The 17,311-nt window shown below is 38.5% G+C and overlaps 1 protein-coding gene across 5 annotated transcripts in view; it reads right to left on the bottom strand.

The window, feature by feature from the left end:
* The window catches only part of strbp (spermatid perinuclear RNA binding protein), a 94,505-nt gene that overhangs the window by 59,283 nt on the left and 17,911 nt on the right, over positions 1-17,311 (bottom strand). For all 5 annotated transcript variants that reach the window (XM_055019097.1, XM_055019099.1, XM_055019096.1 and 2 more), the window contains exon 2: positions 5,425-5,526. The gene's annotated coding sequence lies outside the window, so the exon portion shown is untranslated. The remainder of the gene's footprint in view (positions 1-5,424; positions 5,527-17,311) is intronic.

Here is a 17,311-nt window from a genome sequence, read left to right as displayed (position 1 = left end):
ACAAAAGAACTCTAATAAAAAAAAAAAGCACAGATCATATTTTGGATGCTTGCAATACATAAGTCAGGAAAAAAAAATGACCGACTTAGCTACTACAATTACAAAATGATCATCAAGTTTTACCTGGCTGTTAGCCAGAAACTGGACATGAACAGTAGTCCAAGAGACTAAAATCAAATCCACACACTGACACCACACACAGATTTGTCCATTGCTTTATCTGACATCTTTCTTTCTTCCAGGGATGACTGCTATAGCCACCAGATGCCTTTGACACTTTAAGTTAAATGCATTGTTCTGAGGCACTTCTTGAACTGATGTTGCTGTTCTGTTTGGACTGACAGATCAGGGTGTTTATCATCCAAAGCCTTTTTCTCAAACTATGACTTCCTTTGAAACTATTTGGCCTTCTCACTTCAGCTCTTTCAATAATCTGCCTCCATCAGTCTCTTTTGTGGAAGTATTTGAAGGCCAGAGTTCCACCTGCCAAGGTCATGGTCACTTAGAAGCTGGAAAGCAAGCAAATAAGAAGCTACAGAAAACAGAGTGAAAAAAAATCATCCTCAGCTCTGCCTGTAGGTTTAATCTTTCTTTTTAGCAATTAGGTCACTTGTTTTACACTGACTGAACTCTGTGCCATAAGAACCAAAACGCGTCACTCACAAACTGAATCTCCTCTGCTTTTTTATTCTGACGCGGTCAGAATGCTCTGTGTGTGTGTGTGTGTGTGTGTAGGGGTGTGTGTGTGTGTGTGTGTGTGTGGGGAAAGCATTAGATTGCAACAACACACAAGAAAAACGAAGGCTAGACAGTGAAGAAGACATTCAGTCTCAACTTTTCCCTTTGGGATTGGTCACCATGGCTACGGAAGCATTTTCAGCTGAACGCGGGACAAACATAAGGAAAAGCGAGAGAGATGCAAACACAGACAAAGAGGCAGCGAGATAACATGGCGGCAATGAGATACTATCGTCAAGTGTGCTAATGAAGGTAAATAGATCTAGATGTTGTCGAGATACCAGATAAAACAGCACTCAGGAGTAAAAAAGTCAGTCTCAATATGGTAGATAACATTGTATCAGCACATACAAGCGATATAATTTAAACCTGATTGCCATCTAAGCTTCATATTAAGGATGCAATTGCGAAAACTAATCCGTCATATATGGCACTGCAGCTAGCAAACCACAAGATACTTGATCTCCAACTGAAAACACATAAGGCGGCAGGAAAAAGCAGTGACCCAATATGCACTCTAATGGAAAACAGAGACCAATGAGAACAAACAGCATCAAGAGACTATAACATCTCATCTTACAACCAGACAATCAGACTCCATCTATATTTCAAGGGCTACGGAAAACTGCAACAATGGCCTGTCATGATCCAAGATTAGTGGAGGGCACATGTAATGAGGGGGAGGGCACGCGGGGATCAGGTTTCCACGCTGGCAGCCAAACTACAGTATCAGCTGAGGGCAATTTGTCCGAATTCGGTAACAAACCTTAAAGAAGAGTAATTGAACTTGTGCATTAAATCAAGTGTCCTTAAGAGTCACATTATCCAACCCAGAGAATTTAGCTGAAACTCAGTTATTGATTATCTTTTTTTAAAATCAATGCAGTGTCATCTGTTAGGTTGCACAGCATATCACTGGGGGGTCCCAATTTCAAGAAACCACACGACCATTAGTATAGAAAAAGATTGATATACCAATTAGGAATGATACTACTCACTTTACCTGATTTGAGAAACACAACATGACGTTTGGCTTAATCAGCAGTTTCTTGAAGATTTATGAGCTGTTTCTTATTTTTTATTATTTTTAAGTACGTGGGGAAAAACTGTGCTCAACATGGGAAATAACTGTCTCACTTTCTTTCTGAAACATGTTAGTCAACATTTGCATAAAGTATAGCCAGTGTTATAGTGATGAATTATGTATGGAGAATAAAATAAAGAGACTTGTAAGGGCTGGTTCTGCTTGACAGTGTTGCCATGGACGTAAGGAACGTTGAACGGAACGCGCGTGTGTGTGCATGTGTGCGTGTGTGCGTGTGTGCGTGTGTGTGTGTGTGTGTGTTGAGTGAGTGTCAGTGAGCGAGCATGTGTGCAGGAGAGAGACAGAGTGATGCGCTCTGCTGCGCTCACTGGCAAAGTCACTGCTTTCTCAAGGACACTGCGGCTAAGGGGCAAGAAAGAGAGACAGAAAGAAGGGAAGACACAAAGAAATGAAGACATGTGGTGATAGAAGGCCGAGTAAGATGTAGAAACAAGCAGAGAAAAACAGACAAGATGGGAGTGGTGGAGGTAGAAGATTAGATAAGTGTGAAGAAGGAGGAGGGGGTGGAAAGAAGAAAGGATGAAGATGAGAAAACATTGGATCATCTCAACAGTTTGTGTTTGTGTTAGGCTAGTTGTTAGAAAACAACAAGGTATAAAGAATGTGAAGTGACCTGAAAACATTGTTTGACTTATTCAACACAATGCTAAACAGAGCTACAAGTACCGATGACTGTCACAACTGACTAATGTGTCCTTTTGAGGTTCATCGATTACTCATTTAGTGTAAGTAAAGAATTAATTAAAGAATTACTTGAGAACAAAAGCAGCAAATCATCACATTTTAAAAGTTGGATTCCGCTCATGTGCGGACAACAATCCCATACAGAGGCTTTAAGAGCAGGCGATCGGGAAACAAACAACAGAAATTGTTGCAGACTCTCAACATCCCCTCGTTCTCTGAATACAAACCTCTGCCATCAGGAAAAAGACTCAGGGTGCCAAAGTGCAAATCAAAGTGCTTGAAGCTATCGTTTGTTTCAGCCATCCATCAAGCTGCTGAACTCCAATACCTTGGACTACTGCAACAGAGCAAATGTGCAGTATATAAACACAAGCAATAAGCAATCCGTGGAGTTTTCTTTCTGTATAGCTTAAAGTCTTAGCGTATTTTTATTATGTTTTTGTCATGTCTATATCGATACAGACAGATTCTGCAACTGTGCCTAAGACATACTTCCTCTTAGGGACAATAAAGTTCACTCCACTCTACTATTTTGGCTTGACGTTTCATTTCTTTGGATTTAGGGGTGCTTCAATAGCTCACCTGGCAGAGCATACACCACATGTCAAGGTTGAATTCATACCACAGAGGCCTGGCTTCAAATTCTCATCCTCTCTCTCCACTTCACCTCCTGTCTCCCTTACTAGCACTGTCCAATTAAGTGTAAATGCCACAAAAAAGAACCTTAATGTGTGTATGGATTTTCTGTGATTCATGGACTAATCCTTTCAGCAGCAATAATACAAACTAAATTGACTGAACTAACACTGACAAGCCAGCCAGCGCAACTTCCCATGGAGCAAAAATAGACATTGTACAGTTATGTTATACAAACTGTGAAGCAAAGCTGAGTAACAGTCGCACCAGCGGTCCACTAAAACCTCTACAGCAATCAATTATTTACACATAAACACACACACACGCAGACCCCAAAACACACACACTGAGATGATAGGGAAGGCCGCTGGGTGAATTGCATAAAAGCTACTTTACATACATAAGTAGGCAGTTTAAGAGAGAGCAAACTTGGCAACCACTTGGACCGCAACCCCACTGACCGGCTGTGATCAAAAAATATGTCTAACCTAAAAGCATCATGACCACAAGGTAATGATGAGGCTTCTGTTTTGATAAGGTAAGTACGGTATTAAAATGTACATATGTGAGTATGTGAGACGTAGTGGTAGAAATAACGAAGCCACAGACACAGGTGCAGTAAATATGATGACTAAAGCTATACAGATGTTAGACTATTCCAGAAACTAATGTACACACACACAAAATTAAAATGATACTAGTGGGAGAGGGGGAGCAAATTCCAGATATTTTAATTGATTTTTAAACAATTTACACCTCAGACCAAGAAAGTCTAAAAATAAAAAGACTTGACAGATTTTTTTTTTTTTTTTTTTTTTTTTGGAACTTTATTTATGAATTTTGGCAGCGTGTGAAATTAGATCAATACAAAATGCAAAATGTTTACAGCTGCACATTTTCAGTCCCCAACATTTAAGACAGGTACACGAACAAATATGTAAAAATATAACATCATAAAAAACATGGTACAAACAGAAACACACATACAAAAAAAAAAAAAAAAACTTAAGTCGGTTTGTTTTTCAGCAGTTAAGTAATGACATTTAGAGCTGTGGTTGGATGAAAATACTATGGAATGGTGTACATTTTATAAGTATCAATGTAGTTCAAAAAGGGTGACTTGACAGATTTTAAACTTTTCACGGGTCTTTTACTTTATTCCGCAAAGCTTATTTTGAAAAAAATGCTCAGCACAAAACACATTTTTGAGTTCTCCCTTCTTCTAGCCTTAGTTGTGCTGTTTCTACAGAGGTGCAGGACTGTATATGGTAGAGGAAAAATGAGCCCATATGGAGTAAAAATGTGTCAGGAGTAAAAAAAAAAGCTCAGAATCTGCTTGAGGTTCAAAAGGTTACTGTGTTCACAGTTATTAAAAATGTCAGTAAATAGTGAAAAGAACACCATAATCTCGTTTCACCTGCCTGCTGTTTCAACAGTCCCAAAACCAAAATATATTTATATTATAAAATAAAAAAGAAAAGCAGTCAAACCTTTATAGAACTTACTATCAGTCTAGTATTTAACCAACTAAGTGATTGTGTCTGTATGTATACAGACTAGTAGCTGGGGGAACATATTCCAGTCCAACACAGTTGCAAGTAGCAAGATTAGTGGAGAAACCCAATGATTGACGATAAATTGTCAAACCATGATTCAGATTTACACACACAATACAAAAATGCAAAATACTTTTCTTCATTCGAACTTTTACAAAAATATGAGTCATTCCCATCTGTTACCTCACATGAGGTACTAAACACAGGCATTCTCTTCAGCCCCTCTGAAAGCTTTGAAAAATGCCGTAGATATGAATTCCCAACACATACTGTAGCGTCCAAAACATTTGACTCTTCTCCAATGTGTCCAAATTGCTGGACAAAAAAATGATTGCTTGTTTGAGCAGATTTCTAAGCAAAATTTAGTCCAACGTATAGAACATCTAACACTGGCCTCTGATAAAATCACTGATCGTGACTCTTTACATTAACTTAGACTTTGTGACAGAGCACATAAGATGAATAAACATACATGCATGAACTCACACACTAAGACAAACACACTCAGTCTTGGGCTCAGCAGGGGTGTGACTCAAATTCTTCTCTACAGGACTTCTGTTGTTTTCTGGCTTATTGGGCTGCACTGTAAACAATGAGCCACCACGCTGAGAAGCAACCCTTCATGCTACAAAGCAAGACAGCTCAAGATACAGCGGATAGATAGACAAAGAGATAAGAATGGAATCCGTTACTCATTTCACTCACCTCCTTCTGTCCTCCTGTTTATCTGTCCACTTTTTTTTTTTTTTCCAGTGTCTATCAGCCAGTCTGGAGTCACGCGGCGTCAGAGCAGGCAGGGTTCAGTACCTGAGAAGACAAAAGATCAAAGGTTGGTTAAGATCAGTGCGACGGCAGTTAAGGATCATGTTCAGCTTGACTTCAGTCAATCAAACAGGAGGAAAAACATCAGGTGGAAATAAAGATATGCTTGTAATACGAGCATCATATATTTCCTTGCACACATTCACACACAAACACGCAATCTCTTAGAAAACATTTGTGTGGCAAAAAAGAGAGAAAAATAGCTAAACAGTGAAAGAAGAGAGGTTGAAAACCATCTATAGCGCATCTTTAATCTCTCTTCAATCTAGGATATTATTTGGTGCACGGCAGATCCTGACCGTCATATTACTTCTTCCAAACATCACCAGAAAAGCAACGAGAACAGGACAAAGGAACTGGAGCTAGGAAATGAAAAAAAATGTACTGTAAAGTGAGAAGGGGTGGAAAATAAAAATCACAGAGGATACTGGAAGGAGGGACATAAAGTGAAGTAAACTATGAACAGAAAGTGCACAAATTTTCACTGCCCAGGAAATTGACCCTGTCCCTGAAGAGGAAGCAGGCTCTCCCTTTTCATTTGCATCCCTACATAAATAAGTGTATAGAACAACTCCATTTATACTCTTGCTTTACATGCAAATGGTGTACAGATTCTGTAATACAGAATTTTAGTTATTTGTTCTTCTAGGAAGCGGCCAAATTTCTCCAACATAGCTGCTCATTCTTCTTCCACAATTCCAACGTGACACAAAAAAGATGCTTCCTCTCATTGTGACAGAAGTCTGATGTATGCCCGTACTGCCAGAAGCACCTGCAGCTTTTCACCTTCAACTGAAGTGATTTATCTACAGAAAATGATTTTAAATATATAAATGTAGTTTCGAGCTAGTTGTTATAACATCCATTAGAACTTTTTTATAGAAATGCGTGACTTCTTGGTTGTAATTCACAATGAAACATGCTGTATTCTCTTAACTGTTTCAAGGGTTAAGCTGTAGTTTAGCATTGTCTTTCTATCAAAAGCACGGTTGCTCATTTGCTGGGGATCATTTTCATTTTTGCTCTCAGAGGCAGCAGAAGAAGCCCTGATTTCATTGAAGTCATTTACAAACCTTTTAGTCATATTAAGATCATAATGTCACACAGCTGTGGAAAAAGAGAGGCAACAGATTGTGGAAAATGGGGCTATACTAAAACTGGGGACATGGAATTAAAATGTAGAACTAGATCATTTTTCATATTTTACTTCCTTGACAATAATTCTTTGTTCTATTAGATGAAACATTTCAAGGCACAATGAATTAATGAACCACCTAGAGTCATTAAATAATCTTGGTTGGGTTTAATTCATACTATTGTAAATCAATAAGGCCGACCCTGATTGCTGGACCACTGGGAAACATCACACTATCTTCTTTGCTTGGCACTTATGTGTGGAGGTAAGAGATGTCTGAGAAACTCAGTGAAACAGCAATAGTCTTAACAGACCATATACTGTACGGTGTATTGCAATCAATAAATCACAACCCTGTGAGACACTCACGTTGCAATCACGTTGCTCCCTGTGTCAAAAAAAGGTTGACAACGATGATCCTGACAAACCAGACACACCAAACTGACAATGGCACACCCTACCACAATTATGAGACACAACCACACAGCCAAGATAATCAAAGCAACACAAATGTACTGTATTTGTGGTGAGTTGTTTGAAAAAACAGTCACACCTTGGATAACAGAGCATAACTGAGGTGGGCGTTGGACTTTCTGTTCATGAGATCCTGCAGGACGAACTTGTTCTCAGCCACATTGTCAGTCTATTCACAATGTTCATACATGCACACAGGCAAGCACAAAAAATCCTAATTGTAGGTACAGTACACGTACGCACACACATACAATTTTTAGTATATATATTTCACCAATACTGCCAGTGAATAAAATCATTATACCATTTTTAGTACACTTTTTAGGCAAAAGCATTATCCTCCTGAGAACCAAGGAATAAAAGCACCTTTCAAAATGTAACTTTTTTTTTTTTTTACTATTTCCTGCCTTTTTTGAGCTAAAACAACAGCTCACAATTTAGAATTTTATGAAAATATTTTTATTTTATAATTTACATCATGTCCACTGTAGTAGACAACACGATTTTACTGTGATAAAAACAGCCACACTTCGAAATCAAAATAGGCTGACAAGAAAACATGCCAATCCATTTTCTAATGAAATTTTAAGAAACTAAATTAAATAACAATAATGTAAAATTTAAGAGGTTGAATAGTTAGTTATAAACAACTATTTATTTATTATATCAACTACTTTACATAGAAAATATATTTAATCGTTCTCATGTCCATTAGTGTTGACATTCATAAAGGGGCAATTATTTCTCCTGACCAAAAGTTTAACTGAACTTTAACCCCAATTTATAATTCCTGGCATGTTCAGAAACAAGAACATACCTGATTACCACAAGTAAAACAATATCTTAACAGTATCTGACTTAACTTCTCTCTTTTCCTGGCAGGTGAGTTTGCTGGAGTCTCCATTTTGTCTCAGATCTAAATCCTAAAACTAATTTTTTTTTTTTTTTGTCATTTGCAGTATGAAGTAAAGAGCAGACTGTTCAAGCAAAACATTGATCATCATTAAGTCTTCAGTCTGTTTTAGTAAAAACTGTTTGATAACAGCAAATGTTGCAATCTGTGTGCTGCAGTCAAGATGGGAGTGACATATGAATTTGATCGCCCACAAAACAGTGGTATAGAGCCACAGTGAAATTAGCGATGTATTATATCTAAAGGTAATCTCTTTTTGTTATTCTACAAAACATCTGACAGATGTATTATGTGGAGGTAAAGTATAGCATCTAGATCAGGCTTGTAAATAATTTATCACACCTCTAAAAGGCATGGTGATCTTTTGTGAGATGGAGAAAAAAATATCAAGTCACAGATTTGAATTTGTTCTCTCTGTAGCAGAGCACTTCTGCAGGGGTTAATGGAGACATATGGTACTGTCAGATAATGATCTCCACTGACTGACACATGTTCTCAATAGAGTGCTCACGAGAAGGAAAAATAAACCTTCTGTCGGCAGCATTATTTAATTTGCCAATCCTTCACATCTCATTTGCAAACCATTACTGATAGTGAGAGCAAGAACCTCGGTGTCAAACTGAGAAGCAATGGTGCAATGAAGCATAAACAAAGACATCATTTTACGCTACAGTAGGTGGTACAAAAACTTCACTGTGAATAAAACACTGTCACCAGTGATTGACTCTTTTTGATTACAGAGGCATGGAGAAATGTAACTAAAACACACATTTGGACACATTAATACTACATACCAATTTAGAAATCTAGACAGAGACCCATGTATACACACAACATAATTTGTTATGCGTCCCCATCGGAGCACCAACCAAGAGCCTTTAATCTTTCAACTTTCATATTTTGAACAGTTTGTGTTTGGATTCTTTTATCACTCACATAGTTCCAGATATAAGCAGCTGTTGCATCAATTTGAACCCTCACAGTGTGATGTGTGGCGATGTAGCCATTAGCCAGACTGTAATTCAGTTCTGTTGTGCTGCACAAATTAGTCATTTAAACATCATTACAGTTGGAGCTGTAGTATTGTTAATGATTCCTCTGGTTTCCTGCGTTAAGTCAACACAGTCTGTGCTGTTAGTTTACAATAAGTGCACACTGTTTATTGTGTTTTGTGCTGCCTCTCAGCATAATGGCATTTCATGTTTTTAACTGCGCTCTAGGTTAAGTTTTTCTAGTGCCTGTAATTAAGAAACGCTGCTCGTTCTTAAACAGATAAATATAATAACAATGCAGTCAGTGACAATGTCGTCATTGAGATTTTCTGTAGCTCTGAGCTTAAGTGAGATCGATATGTCATGGGAAGCACATTAGTCGATCCCACTGTGAAACACCAGTCATAAAAATATAATACACCATTCCATTTAATTCTGAATGTGCTTTGCTATTCAATTTGTGAAATAAAATTAAAATTACAATCCCCTTTTTAATATTAATACACTTTGATAGTAATTATGATGTGACAGAGTATCCCTAACCACTTTGTCAATTTAAAAATATTACATGTAATCCTAATCCAGATAATCTCCGTTATAAATCGTTTTCATTACAGTGATGCTCTTGCATACACGCATCCAATTTAGATTCATTCAGAAACATAAATGACAATTTTCAGAATTAATTAAGTTCTTCAGAGACCAGTGTATGTCTGTGTGTGTGTGCGCTATAGCCTGAGTATTTCCTTGCTGCAGGTAAACATAACCAGACAATTCAAAAAGTCTCAGATAAACACAGGAGGAGGCCTTGGAATTGGTTCTCTGTTTCTGTATTTCCTCAGTAGAAGAGACAGGCTCGCCCACAGATCTCTACGGACTCAGCCTTGGCTTTAGAATTCCAATCAGGGAACAACTAGAGGGTGAAGGCAATACGACTACGTGCAAGAGAAGGATATAGGGGGATTACGAGCAGGTGAAAGGGTTGCATCCCTTCTGGTGCCACAACAGGGTGCAGAATCGGGCAGTGTAATAGCATGCTAGTGGGTGAGAAATGAAGATGCTGCAACAAGCTGGATGAACAGTGAACAAAGTATACACACATGAGGCTGTTGGAAGTGAAGGGACATTGGAGAAGAGAAGCGGTGACAAAGTAAGGTGCCAGGGACTTTCCACGTTTAGCCGGTTGTTCCTCATTCTTTTGGGGCAGGACACTTTGCTCTTCCTCCTTCCACTCAACAATAAAAGCAACTTAGACTTATAAAGATGCAGCAATTGCAGAGTAATTTACTGCTGACTGCATGCTTTTATTCCCAAGAGGAAATGTTGAGAGAAATCAAACAGCCTTTTCTTGGAAAAGAATGGATCTTGTGACCGGTTCGATTGAATCAGAAATTTTCAATTTGAAAATAAAACGTTCATCTATTCTGCTGCACATAAAAAATGAATGGGCTGAAATGATGACACTATTGTGCCAGTTGGAGGCAAGAAACATTAGACATTTTTTTTATGAAAGGTGTCACCATCACACACACAAACAAAAGGCCACATTCAGCTTTTATGTTGGGTTTGGAATAAAACCTCTAAATTCTCTAAAGGCCCCAATCTCAATTAGAAAAGGAATGACTTCTATTTAGAAAGGACGGCGATGTAATGCTGTTTCAGCATTGTATCTTTCCACTATTGATCAAAGTGATTCTCTTCCCTTTGTTCTGCAAAGGAGAAGCAAAAAATAGGCAATGCCATTAGGTTTATGCAATTATGATGCAGCAACTTTTTTGTCTTGCTGTAAGCTTCCTTAAGGTACAGCCATCTCAATTCTGTTAGTTATTTAGTCTTTTCAGACAAAGCTGTTGGTTATGACACTGAGCTGGGGCTCTGCAGACCAGTTCACACAAGGATTTAAAGCACCTCTGCAAAGTAAACACAAACACACACACACGCTACAAGCCCCTGTTGGTTATGATGTGAGATCTACACTGATGCTGTTTTAAACCTGACTAAAGACTTCCTCTTTCCCACCGGATGTCTTTGTCTGCATAAATGCCTAACAAGGCCTGGACTCATTAGATCTGTAGCTCTAAAAGTGCAAGAAAAATGTTTGCAACTGCCGGTTTTTAAAAATGGCAGTTGTAAAATTAGATTGCAGTTGTAAAATTCAGAGAAAATGCTCGTGTACCTCACCATTTGACAGCACTGCAAGCTGCATGCCAAAAATCCCTGAACCTACTGAAAGTACTACCCCCTGAGCAGAGACTTTTTGGTTGGTGAAACAATCTCCCAAGAACTTCAGTTCGACTCTGGTTCCTCCAGTGGAGATGTAGTATAGAGGAACCAAGCTCTTTAACAGGTTCCTGTTCCTCAGGAAACTTTCCTATAGTGAAAGCATGGCTAAAGTTATCCATACAGCTACACAGCAACTGGTGCTGGTTTGTCGGAACACTTGTGTGTTGAAGCATAGGTCATTATAGAGAATTTTTGTGAAAGCTACTTAATTATATCATCAGTCATGAATTAGACTACATCTAGTGCTGAACAGGAGCCAACCCACTGTGCAGTAGAATACATATCAACATTCATGAACATTGGCCCATAGGTGTTAAGGGTATTTGACTATAATGCAGCGTTGCAGTCTTGGAGCGTAGGAGGTATAACTAAGACGTCCTGTATGGAAAATAAAACAAAAGGTGACACATCAAGGACAGAAGATGGGAAACAAATTTTCTGTCTTTACAACTATAAGGTCAGAGAACATGTCATGTGGCAGAGAAAAATATTCTATCATCATTTTTTAACATCATCTGAAAGGTTGTTTTGTATCAAAGGAAACTACACTGATGAGAAGTGTGGCATAAAACCACTGGGTAGCATCTACTGAAGTACAGTGTGTTATCATTTGGTTATCAAACTGCTAACTCTTTATTAGAACTTTAATGCATTATTTAAGGGTTACGGAAAAAAAACAGCACACACATCTATATCAATAAAGTATTATAAAAAATGCAATAGTACAACAGATTTTCTATGGATCTGATGTTATCATCAGGCCAAGTATCAATCAGCTGCAGCAAGTGTTGAGTTTCTCACAAGTTTAGCTGTGAAAGACTATTTCAAGGTTGTTTGTGTTTAAAGAATATATTTTATACAGCTGCTTCTGTTTTCAAAGATGTCAAGAAATCTGCCACAAAGTACTGTTAAGAGGTCCAAAAATAAACAAACAAAAACCAAAAAACTCCTTATTTATCTGATAAACAGACAGAGATGACATCGGAGTGTAACAAAACTACAAATGACTCAGAGATAAGATCTAGTCAAAACTGGGAGGTCACCTCTAAAGGCAAAATTTCAACATATGCCAGCCTTTCAGTGATACACTGGGCTATTATATGGTCTATTTGATGTAACAGTCGCTCAGCAGCTGCTTTGTATCTCCCCTGTGAAATGTTTCATTGCATTCAATTAGCCACGCAAGTTTTGGCAACCGATGGATGCGATTCAGTCTTTTTCCAGGTTTATGGACCACAGTGAGGTGAATAAATGCAAAAGTACACCCTATATCATATGAGCCTGACAAATGACAGACCACTTAAACAGAACACAAAAAAGGCAGACAGACCGGAAGAGGAATAAGGATGGGGAGTCTTGACTCCTTGTCTTTCTCTCACCCACACTTGTATCAATACACACAACCACACAAACACTAAATGAGAGAGTGACTAACACTCGCCCAAGGCTTCATACAGTAGCTCTTAACAAATCCAAGCCTTACCCAATCATTTCCCTTCTCTCTAGGTTGCCATAGTTACAGCCTGCCTCCTTGTCTGTACTTTGGGAAGGGTGAGACTTTACCACTGTGCCAGTGAGTGTGTGCATGTGTGTGTGTGTGTACTGTGTGGTAACCCCACCAGATGGGGTCTTAACACTTCCTATCTGTCAACCTTACATTCACACCCCTATTGGAGATCTCAGATGGGAAGGTGTGAGATAGCAGAGAAAATAACTGCAGTGTTGTGACCCCACGTGTGTCATCTCATTCAGTACTGAAAGAGCAAGAACCTGACTTCTGCTGCAGGGGCAAAGACTGGACTATGCAAACTTTACACTGTGTATAAAAACACAATATTCTAGAGTATCAACAAATGCCTCTCAAATGGTCATTATCAGCCCATTAAACAGCCATTATCTTTGAACATCATTCCTATACATATGGGCAGTAGGGACCTCCTCCACCTTCTAGTACGCTAGAAGGCATGTTATCATCTATTCTGATCACTGATGAACAGAAAGCAAGCCAGACAAAGTGGGCGAACTCTTCCTGCAAATAAGTGCATGTAAAATCACTGGAGTGGTCATCTAGGAAGAGTACAAATTAGAGGTTTGTAACATGTGGTAAATATAGTGACAGAATGCATTTTAACCCTAAGACCGGTCCTTTTCTAAGTAATTTTGGTGCCTACACTGAACCAAAGACCCCCAGAAAAAACAAGTAAAAACAGAATGATCATAAAAGTCAAAACAAGACTTAAGTCAAAAGACTATTAAGAAACAGGACATGAGCTCAAGTCTCCGGAGTGAAAGTCTGGAGCTTTGGACCATCACCAACCCTTCTAAATTTCGGAATGTGGACTTTTGTTCACAATGCAAAATAAATTAGCTGATAATGGCACCATTAAATGGAGCCTGCTAGAAAGTGGATCAGGTCCCTACTTGCATGATAATGGTCACTGATAACATCTAAAATGGATGCGAATACTGTACAGTAGTTAGATTCACAGGTAACCATTTCTGAGACAATGTTACATTAACATACTCCTTTTTTGTGCTTAAACAAAGTATTAAGTGATTTGTTGATTGTACATGACATTAGTTTCACAAATATAAATGGTATCTTTTTTGTTTTTCTAAACAGCGGCTGCCAGAGCCTCCATGGTTAGCGTCAAAACTGCTTTTCAGGAAAGATGGTGTCACAGTTTCATTGACTTCTTTACAGAATCAATGCATGTGATGTTTTTGAATATGAGGATTTGTTGCTTTTTTCTGCTGGGCATATGCATTTTATTGTTACATAACACTATGCACTGAACGATTAATTACTAATCATAATAAACTGGTAGCACGTCTCATTCTTATACTCATAATGATTTCAATTTACAACATTTATTCTGGATTTGAATGGGATGTTTTCACAAACAAAATATTAAAAACAAGAGTGTACTTAAGCCAAAATAATTCTAATATTGTTTCTGGTGTGTGTTAGTTAATGTATGCATTGATGACTCCCTGGTTATAAGATAATGTCATAAGTAATGGGTAATGATATACTGTTTTGTCAGTGGAGCTACATACAACAAGGTGATGCAAATGTTTCAGACAATTCATTACACCACTGAAATGCAGCAACAAACAGATTGCAGAACTGTGAAGCTACTACAAGTCAGTCAAGGCAGTGAGAAAATGAGTGTGTGTATGTGTGTGAGAGTGAGAGTGAGAGTGAGAGTGAGAGTGAGAGCACCCCAGAGACTGCATGCAGCTTCTACTGCTTCTGCAGACAGGTCAGAAAAGTCACAACTGACAGAGATGCAACTGTGTGTGCGCATTTGTGTCTTCAGAAGTGTGAACTACACCAGATGTTACCTTGCAGGTGTGTGTGAGCGCTTGTTTGCTATCAGGTAGATGACAAGAATGATATAAACACTTGAGGATCAACATATCACTAAAACTCCCACCATCTGCCCGCCAGCAGACAAATATAAACAGTCTTCTCTTACTCTCCTATTCTTTATCTCCCTGCATCGTTCCACTTTTCTCTGTGTTCTAGCTCTCTGTAGTCCTGCCATCCATCATCATTAGGAGGCGAATAGATGACCTGTCTACACACTCTCTGTCCCTTTAGTCTCTGGAGAGGAGAGGAGAGGAGAGGAGAGGAGAGGAGAGGAGAGGAGAGGAGAGGAGAGGAGAGGAGAGGAGAGGAGAGGGGTTGAGGACTGGGTCACTATTATTATTGTTAATATTATGCATCCTTCTGAATTAGAAGTGATATTTATCATTTAATAGCAATATGCTGGGGTCACCTGATGATCAACCTGGCTGACTGTCGGACTGATATTCAACATTTGTCCAATCATTAGTACTGTTATTTTTTTAAAAACTGATTCCAGATAAAACAAATACATTAAAAACGGCAACGTTTCTCCATCTGTGGTCAATCTGTGATATTCAGCAATGTCCCGTCCACAGAACTATCTGACTGGTCACAAGCAATACCCTGTCAACACTGATGGATAAAAGATAAAAACTGACAAGATCTCTTTTAATTTATCATATTCAAAACATGAACAAACAAAAGCATTTCAACAAAGCTTTGTGCTGGAATTTAAGTTATTCAAATTTTGACAAGACTGTCATTCTGAATGCAAATGCCTTGTATATTGGCTCGAAATATCAGTTACTGGTCTCCTTGATTACACAGCCGCCACCACCACGGATATCGGTGTCAGCTCCGCAGGAAAAAAAAAAATCTGTCAGCCTCTACAATGTATTGAAATATACCGTCTTCTCTTGTGATACATCAAAAGTCTATTCTGATGCAGAACTGCGGATATGTACTCAACTATCGGAAACTTCTCTTATTTCTGGCAATTACCTGGTAAACCACTTTCTTCTTATGTCCCAAATCACACCATATGTATGAGCCAGAGAGTGAATTTGGACACAGCTTCAGTTTCAGTGGGGCTAGTTAGTTTTCAGAGGGGATCTCATATTAAATAAGCTTCTATCTTAAGACTGATATATCTTACTGTGACTCATGTTAGATCATATTGCATGTATAAAAAAAATACAAATTCTGACACAGTGCTCTATGTTTCAGTTGTGCCACGACAAAACTAAACAAACTCAAGTCATAAATTTATGATATAATTAAAATAAATGAAGTATATAAAATCAATAATCTATTAATTGCAAACTGTTTTGTGCATAATTGCCTGTCATTTTTCTCAACCTGTTGTGATAACATTGAACCATGCCAGGCCAGATTCCTGCACCAAAAACAGCAGAGAGCTGATTGATCTTTACATCCCTAAAGGAGGATGAAGAATCAAAGCCAGCGGAGCCAAATATAGAGAAGAGGAGCAGAAGAACAGGATGATACGAAAGGAAAAGGACGGCAACAGCTAAGATGGAGGAGGAGAAGAGTGGAGGGAAGCATACGGATGCAGGGAGGACGATCAGAGGACAAAGTATTGTCTCCTGGTAATATGTAAAAATAACTCTGCTGCTGCTTGGTGGAGGAGCTAACTGGGTCAGAGAATTCCCACCGAGAGAGAGACAGGAGTGAGAGAGGGAGCGGTATCGCATTGATTCAGTCTGTGGTATCTGCCTGTAGCAGAAGTCAGTTTCTCTTCACCTTAGGCTGTTAAAAATGGGGGGGGGGGGGGGGGGGGGGGGGGCATCTCTGTGCACATCTATTTGCACATACATCTGTCTGTCCATCTATCTTTCTAACAGACTGTCCTCCCCATCCCACCTTCTCACATCTTTTCATTTCCCTCTCTTCTCCAGCTCTGATTCCTTTGTTTACACCCTCATTCTTTCCTTCCACTGCTAATAAACATAGCCTCCACTTTATCACATATACTTGCAAGCTTTCTCTCCCATTCTGCTCCTGAGTTCCTCTCTTGCAATTAACCCACCTCGCTCTCTCTTCCTCCTTTGTGGTCCATCTTTTCTCTTAATGGAATGTACTACACACCTGCTACATGTGCATGTAATACATAACTTGCCATGTAGTACATTTCTAGTTAGTTTCTTAATAGTATCATCACACCAACCAATTACCAAGACGTTAACCAATGTGACACATCTTGAACTAGTGATAATGATGGTGGAATTGACTGAGACCCTTATAGGAATAAGAAGAATGTATGTTAGAACATTACAGCCTGTATAATCATTAATGGCACAAGTCAGATCTGACTGCCTTACCATGTTAGAAAGACTATTTACATTGTGCACTTATGCCATGTGGCAATTTAGTGGGCACTCGAGAGTAATGTTTAATTAGATTTTAATTCGTTTAACGTACAAACCAATTTACAGCAACATAATTTCTAAGTTCCTTAATTATTTTTTCCATGGGATTTGGACTATATTTGAATTTTTTTCTTTTTCCTTGGGCTGCTCTATTTCCTTAGGAATTATTTTCCTCTTTATTTATTGGTATTATTTATACGTTATGTCCATTCACATCTTGCTTGATTA

This window comes from Amphiprion ocellaris, chromosome 17 (genome assembly GCF_022539595.1).
Source record: "Amphiprion ocellaris isolate individual 3 ecotype Okinawa chromosome 17, ASM2253959v1, whole genome shotgun sequence".
Lineage (NCBI taxonomy): Eukaryota > Metazoa > Chordata > Actinopteri > Pomacentridae > Amphiprion > Amphiprion ocellaris.
Note: the sequence above shows the minus strand (reverse complement) of the source record. Positions and strands in the feature narration are given on the sequence as shown.